Genomic DNA, 19,852 nt, shown 5'->3' with positions numbered 1-19,852 from the left:
ACCGGTCTGTCCGTCCCCCATGTGCAAATCATCCTCAATGCCGATGATTTCCAGGGTGGCCTCCTCCCAGGGGGTCAGGTGGGTTATTGAGGGTGGCCTTCCTCCTGTCCTGGCTCGCTCTCTCTTGTTGTGAGCTCTCTTTTCCTGCAATGAGGGAGATAAGTGGAGGTTGAATGAGAATGAAGGAGTGAGTGTAGAGATTGCATAGCATGGATACTTAGAAGGAGACAAAGATGGAGTGAGGTTGCAAGACTAAGGGCCCTCCCTGTGTGTTGTCAGTTGTGTTCAAAGCATCAGAGTGATAGGGAGTGTGAGGGTTGCATGGTGGAATAGTTATGTGAATGTGAGCATAGAGAGAGAGGGAATGGGTAATAAGAACATAAGAAATAGGAGCAGGAGTAGGCCAATCGGCCCCATGAGCCTGCTCCGCCATTCAATAAGATCATGGCTGATCTGATCCTAACCGCCAATCCACTATCACAGGACCATCTCCTGAATCTAACAGAATTAGACACATGAAATAGGAGCAGGATCAGGCTACATGGCCCCTGGGCCCGCTCCACTACCCACAGGGCCATGACCGATCCGAACCTAGACTCATGTCCAAAATTCCTGCCTGCTCCCCGTAACCCTTAATTCCCTTTACTTCTAGGAAACTGTCTATTTCTGTTTTAAATTTATGTAATGATGTAGCTTCTACAGCTTTTTGGGGCAGCATATTCTATGGACCTACCACCCTCTGAGTGAAGTAGTTCCTGCTCATCTCAGTTTTGAAAGAGCAGCCCCTTATTCTAAGACTATGCCCCCTAGTTCTAGTTTCACCCATCATCGGGAACATCCTCCCCGCATCCACCCGATCCAACCCCTTCACAATCTTATATATTTCAATAAGATCGCCTCTCATTCTTCTGAACTCCAATGAGTAGAGTCCCAATCTACTCAACCTCTCCTCATATGTCCATCCCCTCATCCCCGGGATTAACCGAGTGAACCTTCTTTGTACTGACTCGAGAGCAAGTATGTCCTTTCTTAAGTATGGACACCAAAACTGTACGCAGTATTCCAGGTGCAGTCTCACCAATACCTTGTACAACTGAAGCAATACCTCCCTATTTTTATATTCTATCCCCCTAGCAATGAAAGCCAACATGCCATTGGCCTTCTTAATCACTTGCTGCACCTGCATACTAACCTTTTGAGTTTCATGCACCAGGACCCCCAGATCCCTTTGTACTTCAGTACTTACAGTTTCTTGCCATTAAGATAATAACTTGCTGCACGATTTTTCCTGCCAAAGTGCATAACCTCACACTTTCCAGTATTATATTCCATCTGCCAAATCTCTGCCCATTTACTTAGCCTGTCGATGTCCCCTTGCAGGTTTTTTATGTCCTTCTCACTCACTACTTTCCCTCCCAACTTAGTATCATCTGCAAACTTTGATATGTTACACTCGGTCCCCTCCTCCAAATCGTTAATATAGATTGTAAAGAGTTGGGGACCCAGCACTGACCCCTGCGGAACACCACTAGTTACTGATTGCCAGTCTGAGAATGAACCATTTATCCCAACTCTCTGCCTTCTGTTAGATAGCCAATCCTCTATCCATGCCAGAATATTACCCCCAATCCCGTGATTTTTTATCTTAAGCAATAATCTTTTGTGTGGCACCTTGTCAAATGCCTTTTGGAAGTCTAAATACACTACGTCCACTGGTTCCCCTTTATCCACCCTATATGTTACTTCCTCAAAGATCTCCAGCAAATTTGTCAAACATGACTTCCCCTTCATAAAACCATGCTGACTTTGTCCTATTAAATTATGATTATCCAAATGTCCTGTTACTGTCTCCTTAATAATGGACTCCAAAATTTTACCTACCACAGATGTTAGGCTACCCGGTCTATAGTTTCCAGCCTTCTGTCTACTGCCCTTTTTAAATAAGGGTGTTACATTAGCAGTTTTCCAGTCTGTCGGGACCTTTGCCGAGTCCAGGGAGTTTTGGAAAATTATTACCAATGCATCCACAATCCCTACCGCCACTTCCCTCAAGACCCTAGGATGTAAGCCAGCAGGTCCAGGTGATTTATCCGCCTTGAGTCCCATTATTTTACCGAGTACCACTTCCTTAGTGATTTTGATCGTGTTTAGCTCCTCCCCCCCTTTAGCCCCCTGTTTGTCCAGTGTTGGGATATTCTTAGTGTCTTCTACTGTAAAGACTGATATAAAATATTCATTCAGTGTTTTTGCCATCTCCATATTTCCCACCATTAATATCCCGGTCTCATCCTCTAAGGGACCAACATTTACTTTAGCCACCCTTTTTCTTTTTATATAACTATAAAAACTCTTACTATCTGTTTTTATATTTTTTGCTAATTTACTTTCATAATCTATCTTCCCTTTCTTAATCAATCTTTTTGTTATTTTTTGCTGTGTTTTAAAGTTTTCCCAATCCTCTATCCTCCCACTAGATTTGGCTACCTTATATGCCCTTGTTTTTAGTCGTATACTATCCTTAATTTCTTTACTTAGCCACGGATGGCTGTCTTTTCTTTTACACCCTTTTCTTCTCAGTGGAATATATATTTTTTGGAAGTTGTAAAATAACTCCTTAAATGTACACCACTGATCATGTATCGTCTTACCCTTTAATCTATTTTCCCAATCCACTCTACTCAATTCCGCTCTCATACCTTCATAGTCTCCTTTATTCAAGTTTAGCACGCTTGTTTGAGATCCAACCTTCTAACCCTCTAATTGAATATGGAATTCAACTATGTTATGGTCACTCATTCCAAGGGGATCCTTTACTAGGACATTTTTAATTAATCCTGTCTCGTTACACAGGACTAGATCTAAGGTTGCTTGCCCCCTGGTCGGTTCAGTTACATACTGCTCAAGAAACCCATCCCTAATACACTCAATGAACTCATCCTCAAGGCAGCCCTGCCCAATTTGATTTGTCCAATTAATATGATAGTTAAAATCCCCCATAATTATAGATGTTCCCTTATTACAAGCCTCAACTATTTCCTGATTGATACTCCGTCCAACAGAGTTGCCACTGTTCGGAGGCCTATAGACTACCCCCACTAGTGTTTTTTTCCCCTTATTATTCCTTACCTCCACCCAAACTGTTTCATTATCCTGATCTTTTGACCCAATATCATTTCTCTGTATTACAGTGATTCCTTCCTTTATTAACATAGCCACCCCACCTCCCCTTCCTTCCTGCCTGTCCTTCCTGATCGTTAAATAACCTGGTATGTTTAATTCCCAGGCATTGTCACCCTGCAGCCATGTTTCTGTAATGGCCACAAGATCATACCCATATGTAGTTATTTGTGCCATTAACTCGTCTATTTTGTTACGAATGCTACGTGCATTCAGATAGAGAACTTTCAAATATGTTTTGTGACACTTAGTTCCTGCTTTTGCCCTTTTCATTACTTTACCTTTTACTCCATACCTTCTGCCCCTTCCTGACACGCTCTGGTTTTTAATTTCCCCACTGCTACCTACTTCTATGACCTTCTCTGTTGTCATTTTTATTATTTGCTCTCTAGGGTGCATGGATGTCAGTGTCAAGTGGGATGTGGAGGAAGAGATTGCTAAAGCTGAGTGCTGGTGAGGAAAGGCAATGGGGATCAGATTGAGGGTGATGGGAAATTCATACTCACTTTTCCAGTGCTTTGAAGGTCATGAAATCTTTTCCTGCACTGTATCCAGGTTCTGCGGGTGACTCCCAAGGAGTTGACCTCTTCAGCCACCTGCACCCACACAGCCTTGGTCTGAGTGGGAGGCCTCTTCCTCCCTGATGAATGGAACAGGCCTCCCTGTTGGCCCTAGCCCCATCCACCAATGCCTGCAGTGCCGCCTCGTCAAAATGAGGAGCTGCTCTTGCCCTCCCGCTTGTCATCTTTCCTGCAGGTCCCTCTGACACCAAATGGAGAAAGCTTGGAAGCCTGCAGAATAAGCAAGGCTTGCTGTGGACCTTAAATGCAGCAGCAATGATGACGTCATCAGAGGGGACTTTCAGTCATGAAAAACCCATTTGCAAAGGCTTCCCACACGTTGGAAATCAATTGGCCACTTAAGTTAAAATTGCATCAATCTCCCACATCTATTTAGATTTGTGTGGGAAACACGAAATTCGGATAACACAATGCCATCCCGCGCCTGAGTTAAAATCCCCCCCTATATGTTTATTAAATGCATACCTCTTTGGGTAACCCATCAGGCCCAATGCATCCTGCAAAACAAATATATATGTATAGATAAATCACACATAAAAAAAATCCTTTGGGGCTGAAAAATTACAGAAGAGACACAAATAATGAGGGAAGATATTTAAAGAAGTGCTAAAATAAAGAAAAAATGATAATAAGCCAGAATATTTACCACATTTATCAACACATAGGTCAGTGTCAGGGCTGAAAAGGATGGTACCCTCTGAACAGAAGCATCCTTCTGATAAGTTAAGACCAGTCAAATCTGAATTGCTTTAAAAATACAAATATATTAGTACTGTATATTAATCATGACTGATGGGAACAAATTATTTTAAATGCATTAAACTATTTTAGTTGCCAATATACAGTATATATTTTTTTGGAAACAGTGTGATATTCTTTTTCTGTGCTCATAACTAACCTTGAAGTGCAAGTAGGCTCATTTTCAAAGATCTCACACGCTTTGTAAACCTTGTTTAAAGGACAATTAAAAGCTGTATTGAAAAATTAAAAAAAGTTCTTGTCAGACTACCAACAATGTTACAGATCTACATTTTAATAGAACTTGCACTTCTTAAAGATTGAAGGATTAAAAAAAATCAGAAGTTATGGTATTGAAAACAGCCAAATGAAGATTAGTGCTTAAGCCAGACCTTTCTTTCCATGCTAGGGACATGAGCTGTTGCAACTGTAGCTCATCATTTTGTATCAAGTCTGTCTAGAATACCAGTTGGGTAGATTCACATATCAGTTCTCCTGCCCATGGAACTCTCCTTGCATGCATGAGTGCATGTGCAAAAATTCAAGACATTTGCTCAACTCGGAATCACAAACAGTCAGAAGTTTACATTTCTTTGCAAATTTTATCAACTTCCAAATAAGCCGCAGGCAAAAACAGCTGCTCTGCCAATGGGGAATTAAACATCCAAATAGATAGCATTGTTGTTCGCTGAACAGAATGACATGTGACTGATGAATGCCTTCCCCTTCCACAGCTGTTCCCCTACGATCAGGACCAACCCCAGAAATGGGCACTTCTGTTTAGAGAGCCAGCAGTGCTATGTGGGTTTTTTTTATTCTGGGAGTTCAACTTCTTCTGTTGTTGTCCTTTCAGATGTAAAGTTTATTAGGGTTGTAGAGGTAAACAAATGTTTCTAGAAATAGAAAGCATATGTCAATCAGATGAGCGCCCACTCAACAGACTGGTTTGGGGATTGTGCTCAATGGGTACATGGGGCTGCTCTACTTTAAAAAAAACCTTGCTCTCAGCACACCAAAGTTAAAAGATCACAGGACAGTTTCTGTTTAGATATGCATGAAGGGCACAGTTGAGAGTTTCAGCAGCAGATGGGCTGAGGCAGAGGTAGAGGCGAACGATGTTATAGAAGTGGAAATAAGCAGTCGTTGTGATGGAGCGATTATGGGGTGGGAAGCACAGCTGGGGATCAAATAGAATGCCGAGGTTGTGAACATCCTGGTTCAATCTGAGACAATGGCTGGGGAGGGGGATGGAATCGATGGCAAGAGTATGGTGTTTGTGTTGGGAGCCGAAGACAATGGCTTCAGTTTTCCCAATGTTTAACTAGAAGAAATTGTGGCATACTGCACCATACTGCTCCAATACTCCTATATAGCAGTATGTTAATATAATACTAGCATATAACAATATAAAGCTGCTCACATGATATTCAAATGTATTGCTGTAAAATTAGCTAAACTACTAAATTAATCACTCAAAATATGACTTTAATTAAAGTATTAAACACTAATTCTGCTCGACCTTCTGTGACTTTCTTCTCCCTATCTTTCAACTTATTTTTTTTTACATGAGGCACAGTAGGGGCTCTGCTGATGATTAAATTGATTGAATTCTATCAGAGTCTATTGGTAGTTGGATAAGTAAATGTATCCATAGTGCTGGATATGGTCAGGTACAACAAAGTACAAACAATTAAATCAAAAGCAAAATACTGCGGATGCTGGAAATCTGAAATAAAAATGCTGGACATACTCAGCAGGTCAGGCAGCATCTGTGGAGATAACCGTTCGTCAGAACTGACAAACAATTAAATTGTTCGCTTAGTTTGAATCTACCCATAAATATAAGATAGTCACTATTAAATCCAATAGGGAATTCTGCAGAAACGTCTTTACCCAAAGACTGGTGAGAATATTGAACTCACTACAAGGGATAGTTGAGGTGAAGAGCGTAGATGCATTTAAGGGAAATCTAGATAAACACACGAGGGAGAAAGGAATAGAAGGATATGTGGATGGGGTTAGATGAAGAAGGGTAGGAGGAGGCTTGTGTGGAGCATAAACACCAGCATTAACCTGTTGGGCCAAATGGCCTGTTTCTGTGTTGTAATACTATGTAATACTTACGGCATTCTCCTTTTGCGTAATTTCTCCAATCAATGCAGATACCGTGCGACATGCACACAGTTGCATAGGTTTGTAAACTCGCGCACACCACTGAGGTACTTGGCATTAGACATTCATCTTGCACACATGCCTGGTAGTAGTGGTCCGGTGAAATACGATCATGACATTCTGCAAATAATCTAGAAACATTAAAGCTCATTAAACTTTATGAGAAACTGTGATTGCAAACTTTTATTCTTGATAAAGCATGGTATAGTTGCAGAGTAAAGCTCCCTCTACACTGCCCCATTAAAAATTCCCTGGTCAGGTTCAGAATGAGTTAGATGCAAAGTTAGGGTTCTTCCATGCTATCCAAAAACTTGCTTTAAACCCAAGTAACTCCGTTGCACAAGTGTGTTATTTCCATTTTTTACACTCATGCATGAGACCCACCTCCTGCTCGCTGGACTCCATTCCCACTAAACTGCTGACCACCCATCTTTCCTTCCTGGTCCCCATGTTAGCTGACATTGTAAATGATTCTCTCTGCTCAGGCACTGTCCCTCTCCCTTTCAAAACCGCCATCATCACCCTCATCCTCAAACAATCTATTCTTCACCCCTTTGTCTTTGCAAACTGTCACCACATCTCCACTATCCCTTTCTTCTTCAAAGTCCTTAAACATTTTGTTACGTCCCAAATCCTGTCCAACATCTCTCCAGCAGCTCCCTGTTTGAATCCCTCCAATTAAGTTTCTACCTCTCCCACAGCACCAAAATGACCGTAACCAAAATCACATACAACTTTTGCTGAAACCATAACATTAGTATGTTATTGCTCCTCAACCTCTCTGCAGCCTTGACATGGTCAACCACACCATCCTCCTCCAACGCCGTGCTTCCGTTGTCCAGCTCAGTAGGACTGCCCTTGTTTGATTGCACTCATACTAATCCATTCGTAGCCATAGCAGCTCTACCAATGGTTTCTTTTCCCACCTAGCATGACAACTCAGAAGTCCACCAAGGATCTATCCTTGGACCCCTTCTTTCCTCAACTACATGCTGCGCACTGGAAACATCATCCAAAGCCACAGGTTCAGTTTCCACATGTACACTAATGACATCCAGCTGTACCTTGCCACCAAAACTCTCGATTCCTCCACTGCCTCTGTTCTGTCAGACTGCTTGTTTGACATTCAGTCTTGGATGAGCGGCAATTTCCTCCAGCTAAACATTGGAAAGACTGAAGCCATCATCTTCGGCCACCACCACAAACTCCTTAAACTTGCCACTGTCTCCTTAAAACCCACCAGTTAACCCTCCTAATATCTCCTTCTTTGGCTCAGCATTCATTTCTTCCCTCATGCCACTGTTAAGTGCCTTGGGATGTATTTTATACGTTAAAGGTGCTATACAAATGCAAGTTATTATTGTAATCATCTAAGTAAATTGGCAATGAAGTGACATTTAGTACCAATTATTGTCAGTTTTTTTCTATTAGCTAAAGAGAGTTTCATGCCACCAGTCTTGTCTATTTTCAAGCTATCAGGCAGAGGAAAAAGCTCACTGACCTAGACAGTTATGCTGACCAGGCCTCTAAATGTTCTAATTTTGTCACAGTTCATTGTGGTTTAAAATTGCCATTACATTTTTTGCAAAAAGTTCACAAAAATCTGGGTAGGTTAACATTTAAAAATAATTGTTCAGTGCTTCATTTTTGAAGAAAAGGTCTCATGGCTAGTGAAAACTGTAAAGGTGAATTATTAAGTCTCATGAGATATTCAAAACAGATTTGAACAAGCTTGTTTTGGTAAGTTATTTAGTTTGCTGACTAATCAAAAGTTTAGAGTTACTCGACCTTAGAAAACCTCAGGTAATGGCCCAGAAATTCGGGTCGGGGGCTTCCCGCGGGTGCAAGCCCCCGACCTGCACTTACCTTGCGCGCCGGCCGTTGAGCTGTGGGCCCCCGTGGAATTCCGATCCGGGGCCTGCTCCAACTGCCGGCGCGCAGTGCTTGCGTATCCCAGGGGCGCAGTTAGTTCGATGTGTCCCCTGGGATCACATGGGCCATGGGGAGCCAATCGGAGCAGGGAATGCTCCATTCATAAGTCTGACAGGAAGACCTGTCAAAACTTAGAAATACTACAGGCCCCAAAACATCACTAAATCTTCAAATACATTTTTTAAAAATTACTTTTTTAAATAAACTATAAATTACATGAAATAACTATTTTAAACAATAATTTAAATTTTTGAAAAAATTAATTATATTTTCTAATGGGGCTAAAAATAAACTTACCTTTCTTTAAAGTATTTAAAAATAATAAACCTGTGGAAAAAATGTTTTAATTTTAATTAATTCACCACTTACCTTGTAAAAAGCAGGCCTTATGCCTGCTTTTTAAATGTGTAACTTCTGGAGACTTACCCTCCCGGGAAAACCTGTAAAAAAAAACTAAGTTCGATGCGCCCGCGCAGCCTCTCCCGCGCATGTGTTCGACCTCTGAACCCCTGCTTTCAGGGGAACGGAAGTGCTGGTTTCCCATGCATGCGCAGTGCATGCAGGAAACCGGCACTTCCATTGGGCTTACGGGTGAGTACCCCATGCGTACTCACCCGTGGAGACCCGAATTTCAATGTATATGCAGTAAAATGTCTTACTCGTTTGTAATGAGCTTGCAAAGAGAATTAGAGCTACAAGGTTGTTGTGTTGTTTGGGGACTGAACGTGACTTGAGGTCTTGGAGTAGCTGGTGATGTAGATTGTCCATTGCAGTTTGGCTTGTTGGAATCTTTGACTTGCCAGTAATCAGCCATTTCTGAACAGGAGGATGCAGGCTCTCCGCTGGGCAGCATACAGTCATCATTCTGAACGTTATTACATGTTCCTGAGAAGATAGATCATTAGAGTATGTCAATTTATTTATACTATTGTATAGATCCCCCTTTTGCCTATTAAAGGAGATACTGTTATGCATTGGAGAATTATGACAAATTTCATGGACTTGCTCCATAAACTTTTCTTCCATTTTACTCAAGAGAAATTCACAGTGACAATATGCTGTAACAACATATTTTTGATATTTTTGTTTATTAATTTGGATTCAATTAATGGTGGCATGAGAACATAATCATGTTTCTGCAGACAGCTATATCTAGCAATGCACTTGACGTGAGGTCAGAAGATCTCTCAATGCAGATTTTTATCTTGCAATTTGTAGCCAAACCTTATGAGCATTCTGACTGTTAAATTTTTTTTCCCTCAATCCTAGTAAAAAAAACCTGGTGAAATCAGCTACAGGAATTACATGAGTTTTGGGGGTTAAAAATAAAACGGGGGGTTGAAATCCCGCTGCAATATTTCTAACGTATTGGTTAACATATTTGCGTGAAAGGCCTCTGCTGTTTTAATGAAGTACCAACTGGTTTAAAATAAATGGGCCAATTCATTGATTTCAGTAGTGAACAAAGGAATTTCAAGCAAACTTGTAAGCAATGTATGACAAACTTCAACCTCAGACTGCAATCAGAAAACTTCAGATTTAAGCAGTAAAACAATTTTGGAAGGAACAAGTTATCCTATATATTTCTATATAAGATTACAACCTTTACTATACATTGTCCCAATAACTCAGAAATCATTATATTTCATACACCATTCAAGGTGCGTGTGTATTTTCATTTCTGCAATGAGAATATATTCCACATATCCAGTCATCTATAGGAAAAACATCCTTCCAATCTCAAGGCTTGCTTTGATACTCATCTTCTAGTTCTGCGCTTATAGCCTAACCTAAGTAAGCTTCTATGTCTATGTCATCGTTTTTTAAAAATGGATCATATATTCTTTCAATCTTTTTTTTCTAGTTAGAAGATATACATTGGGCTGCCTGATATCTCACTGAGCTTATTCAGCGAGTAGCTGAACCATACAGATCAGGAAAATCCTACGTTTCATCTCTGGTGTGTACTCAGTTAGCTGATCTCAGCTGTGGTGAGAGTAGGTCACGAGAGTTGGCCACAGTGGTCGTGGTTTAGAGAGGGGGATATCATCCAGGATACCCGCTCCTAAGCAACCCCTGATTAAAGTAAACATATATCCACTTTGGGCAAGGACAAGTTCAGACTCAGATGTGATAACCCCTGCAATCAAACAGCTTTGCAGTACACAGTGTTAAGGATCATGCACCAGATGGTATCCAGCCCCCTGTGGAATTGTATCCAGGGAATGTCCAAGCTGTGAGGAAGTTCACCCAGGGCCATAATATTTTTTGCAAAGAGGTCTGGCATAACAGAATGTATTTATAATGAGACCTGACTTTAGCTAGATTATGTATGCAGCATCAACCCCCTTGGTGCCACACATCATTCAACAGATTCAAGGGCAGACAATTGACTTAATTCTAAACCTCTGCCAACATCATTCTGCAGGTATCTGTGAGGTGTGTAAGAGCAGCCCAGATTGGTTTGTCTGAGTTTTCCTCCTTACCACTGAGAAAATACAGACTTCACTTGGCACCCTCCTCTTGACAATACAGCTTCAGCTGACAGCTCACAGAATAAGGAATTGTGCCCACCTGGCTTTTTATTCCTGTTTCATTCTGTAAGTACTTTGAGATGCATTTAGAAATAAGATATAAGTGAAAAATAAAATACATATTACAATGTAGTTACTTAGATTTTCCCTCAGGAACTTAGGTATTCGTAAAAAATGATGAACCTGGACCCTAATCTAAAACTGTCTTTGCCGTACGCATACCAACATTAATATTTTATATTATAGTCAGACTTCTAAATGCTTTATTTTAAAGAGTTTGAAAAACAATCTGCATCCTTACCACACTGCCCTTGTGTATTGTTTCCAAATATCTCACTTGGAAGTTTGATTGAGAAAGCTAAACCACTGTAGACAACCAGTGCCTTTATTTTAGGAATTTCAAGCATCACATTAATGCCTGAGTTGGAGATCTTCACGCCATCTCTTGAATATGGTAGTGACACAATACTGCCATCAACAGTTACCTGAATAATAAGACAAAGCGTCATTAATTTTCTAAATACTGTAGCAATGTGGCTTTAAATAGAATTCTAGGTCACAATTTTGCTGACCTCAGCAGTCCGTGGCTGGCAATGTCGGTGGCGGGTCCTGACCCCGCTGCTGGCTCCATCCCGCTGTCTGAAATTAATTTACCTTGATTGGGCTTGTTAAACCCGCCCAGCGCATTTCCAGGGCCTATTAGAGGAAGCGGGTCTGGTGACATCATTTGATGATGCATTAGCAGCCGGTTTCCTTAAAGGGACCATGGACAATTTTATTTTGACATTTATGCTGTCAGTGTTCTACAGCACTGAGGTGCTGCAAACACTGATAATCACTGCACAAATGTGCAGGGCTGCACCCAGGCTCTCCCATGACTCCCTCCATATGCTTATGGAGGGAGTCACAGCACACTTGGAGGTCCTCCTCCCTTCCCATGGGCAAAAGAGACCTCCCCAGGAGATCAGAACAGCCTGGTTGCTCATTGCAAAGGAGGGCACAAGCAGGAATGTGGTTAGGAGGACCTGGGTGCAGTGCCGCAAATGTTTCAATGATCTCAGTAGATCACAAAACGTTAGTACAAAGCCACACTCAACCTCATCCTGCTCTGCCACTCATCACATCCCCATCACTCTGCCTTCCCTACCCTACACATCCTTACACCAACTTACCTGGCACCTCCACCCATCCCTAGCTACATTATCACATCCCCATCTCATTGGCTACTCCTCACAGTCACTCTCATCCTAGTGCAATCACACCAGCTAACACCACACAAGGGTAGGCACTTGGGGGTTTTGTGCAATGTTCATGTAAGTTTCTGTTACTGTAGTGTCAAACATTGAAACCTTTATTTTCAACACTTTGCATTCTTGGACAGATTTGTGTGTACCTTTGGAAGTGATTTAGTGAGTTGAAGTGAATGGTGAGACATAATGGTACCCCCTGCAATGGTCATGAGTGTGAAAGTAATGGCTTTGCCATTGCAGGAATGCTTTATGGTGTTGGTGTGGGGTGGTGCCAACCTGGTGCATCATGTGGCTGCCAGGGTGTATAGCATCAAGTGAAGTAAATGTGGCCATGGTGAGGCCACCCATGGCCTCCCAGGCAGCAATGTGCTCAGGTGCTGATGCCCTGTGTCCTGTGCAGCATCGGTTGATTGCGGAGAAGGTTGGGGTTGTTGTTGGTGCTGCTGGTGTTGGGGTTGATTGTGGTGGGATTCTAAGGACCAAGATGAGAGAGTATAAAGGGCACCCATGCTGATGGAATAGATAGCAGGTGAAGTAGAGATGACAGGAGTGATCTGTCAATGGTGAGAGAGGTAATGAGGATGGAGACTTGTGTAAAGACTTGCAGCATGGTGAATCTGTTGAGGAAATGCAGTGAGGAAGAGCTTGTGTCTGAGGGAAGATATCTCTGTAAGATGGGAGCTTTTACTTTACATTTGAAGCTGTCAACTCAACAGCTGAATCAATGGCCACTGAGCTCATGCCTCAGCTTAACAGATGTGATCCCCGAGCAGCGAGGACCCCATGGGCGGGCACGTAAAATCAAAAGTTGAACTCAAATATGTTCTTAATCCTCTCTAAACAAGGTCATAATGACCTGAATTGGATCCCCCACCACTGTGAATCAGGTCTGCTCAGCGCTGACAGACCCGACATTGGGGTAAGGTGCATGGCGGTGGGTTCACAGCGGGGTCCCGACCCGCTGGGGAGAAGAACCACTTTCCCGCCCGACCTGCCACTGATCGCGCCTGCTGACCCCCTGGAAAGGGGGAACTTGAAACAATCACCATCACTAGAGAAAAAGTACTAGGCCAACTTATGGGACTAAAGGTGAACAAGTCTCCTGGACCTGATGGCCTGCATCCTAGGATCTGAAAAGACGTGGCTGCAGAGATAGTGGATGCGTTGGTTGTAACCTACCAAATTTCCCTGGATTCTGGAGAGGTCCCAGCGGATTGGAAAAATGCAAATGTAACACCACTATTCAAGAAAGGAGGGAGATAGAAAGCATAGGCCAGTTAACCTAACATCTAAAATTGGGAAAATGCTGGAGTCCATTATTAAGGAAGTAGTAGCAGGACATTTAGAAAACCATAATACAATCAAGCAAAGTCAGCATGGTTTTATGAAAGGGAAATCATGTTTGACAAATTTGCTAGAGTTCTTTGAGGATGTAACAAGCAGTGTGGATAAAGTGGAACCAGTAGATGTAGTGTATTTGCATTTCCAGAAGACATTCGAATACATAAAAGGTTACTGCACAAGATAAGAGCTCATGGGGTTGGGGGTAATATATTAGCATGGATAGAGAATTGGCTAACTAACAGGAAACAGAGAGTCAGGATAAATGGGTCATTTTCAGGTTGGCAAACTGTAACTAGTGGGGTGCCACAGGGATCAGTGCTGGGGCCTCAGCTGTTTACAATCTATATTAATGACTTGGATGAAGGGACCGAGTGTAATGTAGCCAAATTTGCTGATGATACAAAGATAGGTGGGAAAGTAAGCTGTGAAGAGGACACAAAGAATCTCCAAAGGAATATAGATAGGTTAAGTGAGTGGGCAAAAATTTGGCAGGTGGAGTATAATGTGGGAAAATGTGAGTTATCCACTTTGGTAGGAAATATAAAAAAGCAAATTATTATTTAAATGGAGGGAGACTACAAAATGCTGCAGTACAGAGGGATCTGGGGGACCTTGTACATGAAACACAAAAAGTTAACATGCAGGTACAGCAAGTAATTGGGAAGGCAAATGGAGTGTTGGCCTTTATTGCAAATGGGATGGAGTATAAAAGTAGGGAAGTCTTACTACAACTGTGCAGGGCATTGGTGAGACCACACCTGGAGTACCGTGTATAGTTTTGGGCCTAGAAATTCAGTCGCGCCACTTTTGGGGCGCTAAAGTCGGGCGGTCGCTAAAGTTAGCGCCCGCCGGAAAGTGTAGGCCACTTCGCCGAAATTCAGTAGATTTGGCCAAGGAGTTTGGGCGAGCGCTGAAACTGGCGTTGCACTCCTATCTTTAGGCGCTAAGCCGGCGGTGCGGACTGATAACGCCGAGGCCGGGCGCAGCGCAGGTGCGGTCATGTTTTGATTGACAGCAGACACCCTGACGCCGGCCAGCTCTTAAAGGGGGAAGGGTCGACTTTGTCTGCTGCCACGCCCTGGACAGTGGAGCCCTGCAGCTAGGCCTCAACACTGCTGGTGGACCCAAATAGCGCCTGAAGCCATGCAGAAGGCCCGTGAACGAGCGCAGCGCTTCTCAGAGCCTGCTTTGTGGGTGCTGCTTAAGGGTTTGGAAAAGAGAAGAGAGATCTTGTGCCCGGACAGTGGCAAGAAGGCTCCCAGGAGGCAGTTCAGGAGAGCCTGGAGGGAAATCGCCCACAGGGTGTCAGCCACCAGCGATGTCCCCAGGACTGGTGACCAATGCCGCAAGAAGTACAACGACCTCACTCGGTTGGTCAAGGTGAGTAGCCTTTCCAGTGTCCTCCTCATCCTTGCATGTGCACCTCACATTATGGGCAAAGGGACCTCAAAGGCCTAATGGCCATCCCTCCTCCCGCAGCTATGGCACTGGCATGATCATCAATAGCACTTTCTGCACTTGACACACTGGCCAAGCTATTCGACCATGGGAGGCAGTGCACACAACAACAGGGCACCACACTGGCCAAGCTATTCCACCATGGGAGGCAGTGCACACAACAACAGGGCACCACACTGGCCAAGCTATTCCACCATGGGAGGCAGTGCACACAACAACAGGGCACCACACTGTACTTAGAGGCCGTCCTTTCTCTTGCAGGCCAAGCTGGCCCAGAATATGAAGAGCCGGAATGTCACCGGGGGAGGCCGTGCCCAGTTCCAGGAGCTCAGTGAGCTGGAGGAGCGCGTGGCTCGACTCATGCGTGGCCGGGTGGTTGGCCCCGTTGCTATTGGTGATGCGGACCCTGTGCTGGGCCCCAATGGTAAGGACATGACCGTTTGGACCTCTCTCGTTCCCCTTGCGCTTCAGATCTACATCCTTTGCCACTGTCCGACCAATGCGCATAATGCCACCACTCATGCCTCCCTCGCTGACGCCCTGTCCTCACTCTAAAGCTACTCTTGTGCCTTCCTGCTTTCAGCTGGTGAGGAGGAGGTCCATGAAGCTGAGAGTGCCAGTCCCTCGGAAGAGGAGGACGACGAGGACCAAGAGGAAGGCGGCACATTGGGGGAACCCTCATCCGCGCCAGGGGATGGCAATGGAGGGGAGACGTCTTGCCTGGAGGAGAGCCAGGGGGAAGTGTTGCAGGGGGGTGTAGCTCCTGGGCCCAGTGGCGTCCAGGCACGCGGGAAGGGTCGGGCAGCACGGCTGCCTTCTCCCCAGAGGGGGGAAGTGTTGCAGGGGAGGGCAGTTGCTGGGCCCAGTGGCGTCCAGGCACGCGGGAAGGGTCGGGCAGCACGGCTGCCTTCTCCCCAGAGGGGGGAGGTGTTGCAGGGGAGGGCAGTTGCTGGGCCCAGTGGCGTCCAGGCACGCGGGAAGGGTCGGGCAGCACGGCTGCCTTCTCCCCAGAGGGGGGAAGTGTTGCAGGGGAGGGCAGTTGCTGGGCCCAGTGGCGTACAGGCACGCGGGAAGGGTCGGGCAGCTCGGCGGCCTTCTCCCCAGAGGGAGAGTCCGCCCTCCAGTCCGGAGACGGTCCTCGCCCAGGAGGTGCGCCTCCTTGATGAAATGTCCGCGGCCTCGGAGCGGCGCCACAACGAGTTCATGGGGGTTGTGGGACAGATGCCTCAGGCCATTGAGTCCCTGGCTCATAGTGTGGCCGCTTTCGGGGACTCACAGGCCAGGGGTGTCGACCAACTCGCGGCAGCACAGGCCAGGGGCTGTCGACCAACTCGCGGCAGCACAGGACGCGAGTCGCGAGTTCATGAGTGGTGCCGTGCAGACACTGGCTGATGATGCGGGCACAGACCAGGGCAGTTCGGGCACGCACTTCTGCCACACTCGCGGTGTCACGGAAGCATCGCCAGGGCACCCGCCGCCCTGCTGCAGCACAGCGGTCTGGCCTCCACCAGATTGCTGCGCTTGCTGCAGGTGCCAGCCCGGCCGAGTGCCAGTGTCTCTGGCGACCAGCGAGCGCCTGGCATCAGCCAGCTTGCCCCCATTGCTGCAGCCGCCACTGCCACTCCCCCAGCCAAGGTGCGACGAGCTGATGCAGAGACTGATGCTGCCCAGCCACAGCTGCAGCAGTCAGCAGCCGGCCCCTCCAGGGCCGGACCTCGTCTAGGCCGACCCCAAGGGCATCTGCCGTCACGCAGTGTGCCCCTCAGGAGCCTTCCCCCAGCCTTGCCACACCCACAGGGCCCAGGTTGAGGCGGAGCAACAGGTCGGGCAGGGGCCGGAGAAGCCTGCACAAGGACTCGCCCTCTCGGCACACCAAGTAGAGTGTGTTGCCAACTGTTTTTTTTATATGGTGTTTGTGTTCTGGGGGGGGGGGGCTTATTTTGGGAAGGCCGAAGATGAAGGCAAATGTTTTTTTATATGGGGGTGGTTGTGTTCTGGAGGGGGTGGGGGCTTATTTTGGGAAGGCCGAGGGTGAAGGCAAATGTTATTGACAAGTTTTGTTATTCCTCCCCAGGTTGTGGGAGTGAGATATGTTTTTGACTGTTTTTTGGGGGTCTTGTCTGTTTCTCTGTTTCATGTGGGAAGGGCCCTGAGTTTGTTAAATAAAGCTTTTTATTTATTCAGCTTGTCCAGGTGTCATGTTTCAAGTGGTTGTTGCGTTAACCGGCTGAGGGCTTGCGGAGCGGCTGCATTCAGGTGCGTTCATTGCCACAAGCCATTCCCCGACAGGGGGCCTAGAAGTGCCGTTCAATAAGCCGCCGGCGGACGGGCCCTTGGACCTTGTGGCTCCCTCCTGGGCTGGTACTCTCCTCCTCCTCCTCCTCCTCATGGTCCTCCTGCTCGTCCTCCTGAGGTGGTGGTCCAACGTGAGGTGGCAGTGCCTGAGTCCTGCGGATAGCCAGGTTGTGCAGCATGCAGCAAACGATGACGAACTGGGAGACTCTATCCGGCGAATACTGTAGAGATCCGCCGGAACGATCCAGGCAGCTGAACCGTTGCTTGAGGACGCCAATCGTTTGCTCTATGATGTTCCTTGTGGCTTGATGGCTTTCGTGTATGCCTCCTCCGCAGGGGTCCTGGGCGCGCGGAGAGCGGGGTCATGAGCCATGTACACAAAGGGTAGCCCTTGTCCCCAATAAGCCATCCCCTTGGTGGAGGCTGTGCCTTGAACATGTCAGCCACAGTAGTCTGGCGCAGGATAAATGCATCGTGGCTGCTTCCTGGAAAGCGGGCATTGACAGCTAGGATGCGCTGCCTGTGGTCACACACCAGCTGTACATTGAGGGAATGGTAGCCCTTCCGGTTGCGGGTAATCCTCGGCATTGTCGATAGGTGCCCGCATAGCCACATGCGTGCAGTCAATGGGCGCCCTGCACCATGGGGAAGTCGGCGATCCTGGCAAATCCGACTGCACGCTGCTCCTGCCTCTCTAGGGTCATGGGGAAGGAGATGAATTGGTATCTCCTTGCGAAAAGGGCATCGGTGACCTGCCGGATGCAGCGATGCACGGCGAATGGGAGATGTTCGCTATGTCCCCAGCAGCGGCTTGGAAGGAGCCGCTGCATAAAAGTTCAGAGCCACCGTGACCTTCACTTCCACCGACAGAGAGGTCCTGCGCATCAGCTGTGACGCAGATCTCTGTGAAGCAGCTGGCAGATCTCTGCAACCACCTCCCTCTGAAGCGCAGCCTCTTAACACAATGCGCGGCAGTCATGGTGAGATAGGACACCTGCTTCCGGTATTCCCTGAGTGGTTAAGGCCTACGTTGCCGACGCCTGATGGCCCCTCTGCGTCTAGGCATGGCTGCCCCTCTCACACAGCGTCTGCGAGCCCTTCGCACATAATGCTGGAACTGAGGGTTGGAACCCCATGCAGCCCCCATAATAACTTGCAAACAGTGAAATCACAAGAGTCAAATTTCCAAGCTCTGGCCAGAAGCCAAAAATACCTCTCCTATGTTGTCCCAAATCAGTAAGGTCTGTTCCTTGGTCTCTGTCCAGAAATCCAAAGCACTGAAGTCATTGCAGCAAAATGGCTGGCCTTTATAGTTCAGTGTAAGTGCCCTTTAATTAGCGCTCCCCGAGGCCCGCAGGGCCTCTGCTGCGTTCACTTCACAGTTCTTAACAGCGCCACGCCCACATTGGGCGGGCGCCACTGATTTCCGGTTTGGGGCGCACAAACAGCGTTGCACGACGAAATGACGTCATAAGCTGCGCGCGCAGCTGAGCGGGCGCAAACACTTTGCGCCGGCGCTAAATGTCAACTGAAGTTGGGCGTAGGCGCAGATCGGCCTGCGCCCGGGCGCTAAGTGCCTAGCGCTGGAAATCTACCCCTCTTATGGCGTTAACGGCTGGCGAACGCAACTGAATTTCTAGGCCTTGGTCTCCTTATTTAAGGAAGGATATACTTGCATTGGAGGCAGTTCAGAGAAGGTTCACGAGGTTAATTCCTGAGATGAGGGGGTTTTCTTATGAAGAAAGGTTGAGCAGGTTGGGCCTATACTCATTGGAGTTTAGAAGAATGAGAGGGGATCTTATTGAAACGTTTAAGATTCTGAGGGGGCTTGACAGGGTAGATGCAGAGAGGATGTTTCCCCTCGTGGGGGAATCTAGAACTGGGGGGCTTAGTTTCAGAATAAGAGGTCACCCATTTAAAACGGAGATGAGGAGGAATTTCTTCTCTGAGGGTCGTGAATCTTTGGAATTCTCTTCCCCAGAGAGCTGTCGATGCTGAGTCATTGAATATATTTACGATGGTGATAGACAGATTTTGAACAATAAGGGTGTCGAGGGTTATGGGGAGTGGTCAGGAAAGTGGAGTTGAGGCCAAGACCAGATGAGCCATGATCTTATTGAATGGCGGAGAAGGCTCGAGGGGCCAAATGGCCGACTCCTGCTCCTATTTCTTATGTTCTTATAAAACCATGCCCAAGAATGGTACGACACAGAAGTAGGCCATTCAGCTCATCAAACCTCTTTGGTAGAGCTATCCAATTAATCGCAGTTCCTTGCTCTTTCCCCATAGCCCTGTAAATCTTTACCCTTCAAATATTTATCCATTCCCTTTTGAAAGTTACTATTAATCAGCTTCTACCACCCTTTCAGGC

The sequence above is a fragment of the Somniosus microcephalus genome, chromosome 15 (assembly GCF_052327205.1).
Source record: "Somniosus microcephalus isolate GS21.2 chromosome 15, FLI_Smic_1.0, whole genome shotgun sequence".
NCBI classification, from domain to species: Eukaryota; Metazoa; Chordata; class Chondrichthyes; order Squaliformes; family Somniosidae; genus Somniosus; species Somniosus microcephalus.
This window is presented reverse-complemented; position numbering follows the sequence as displayed.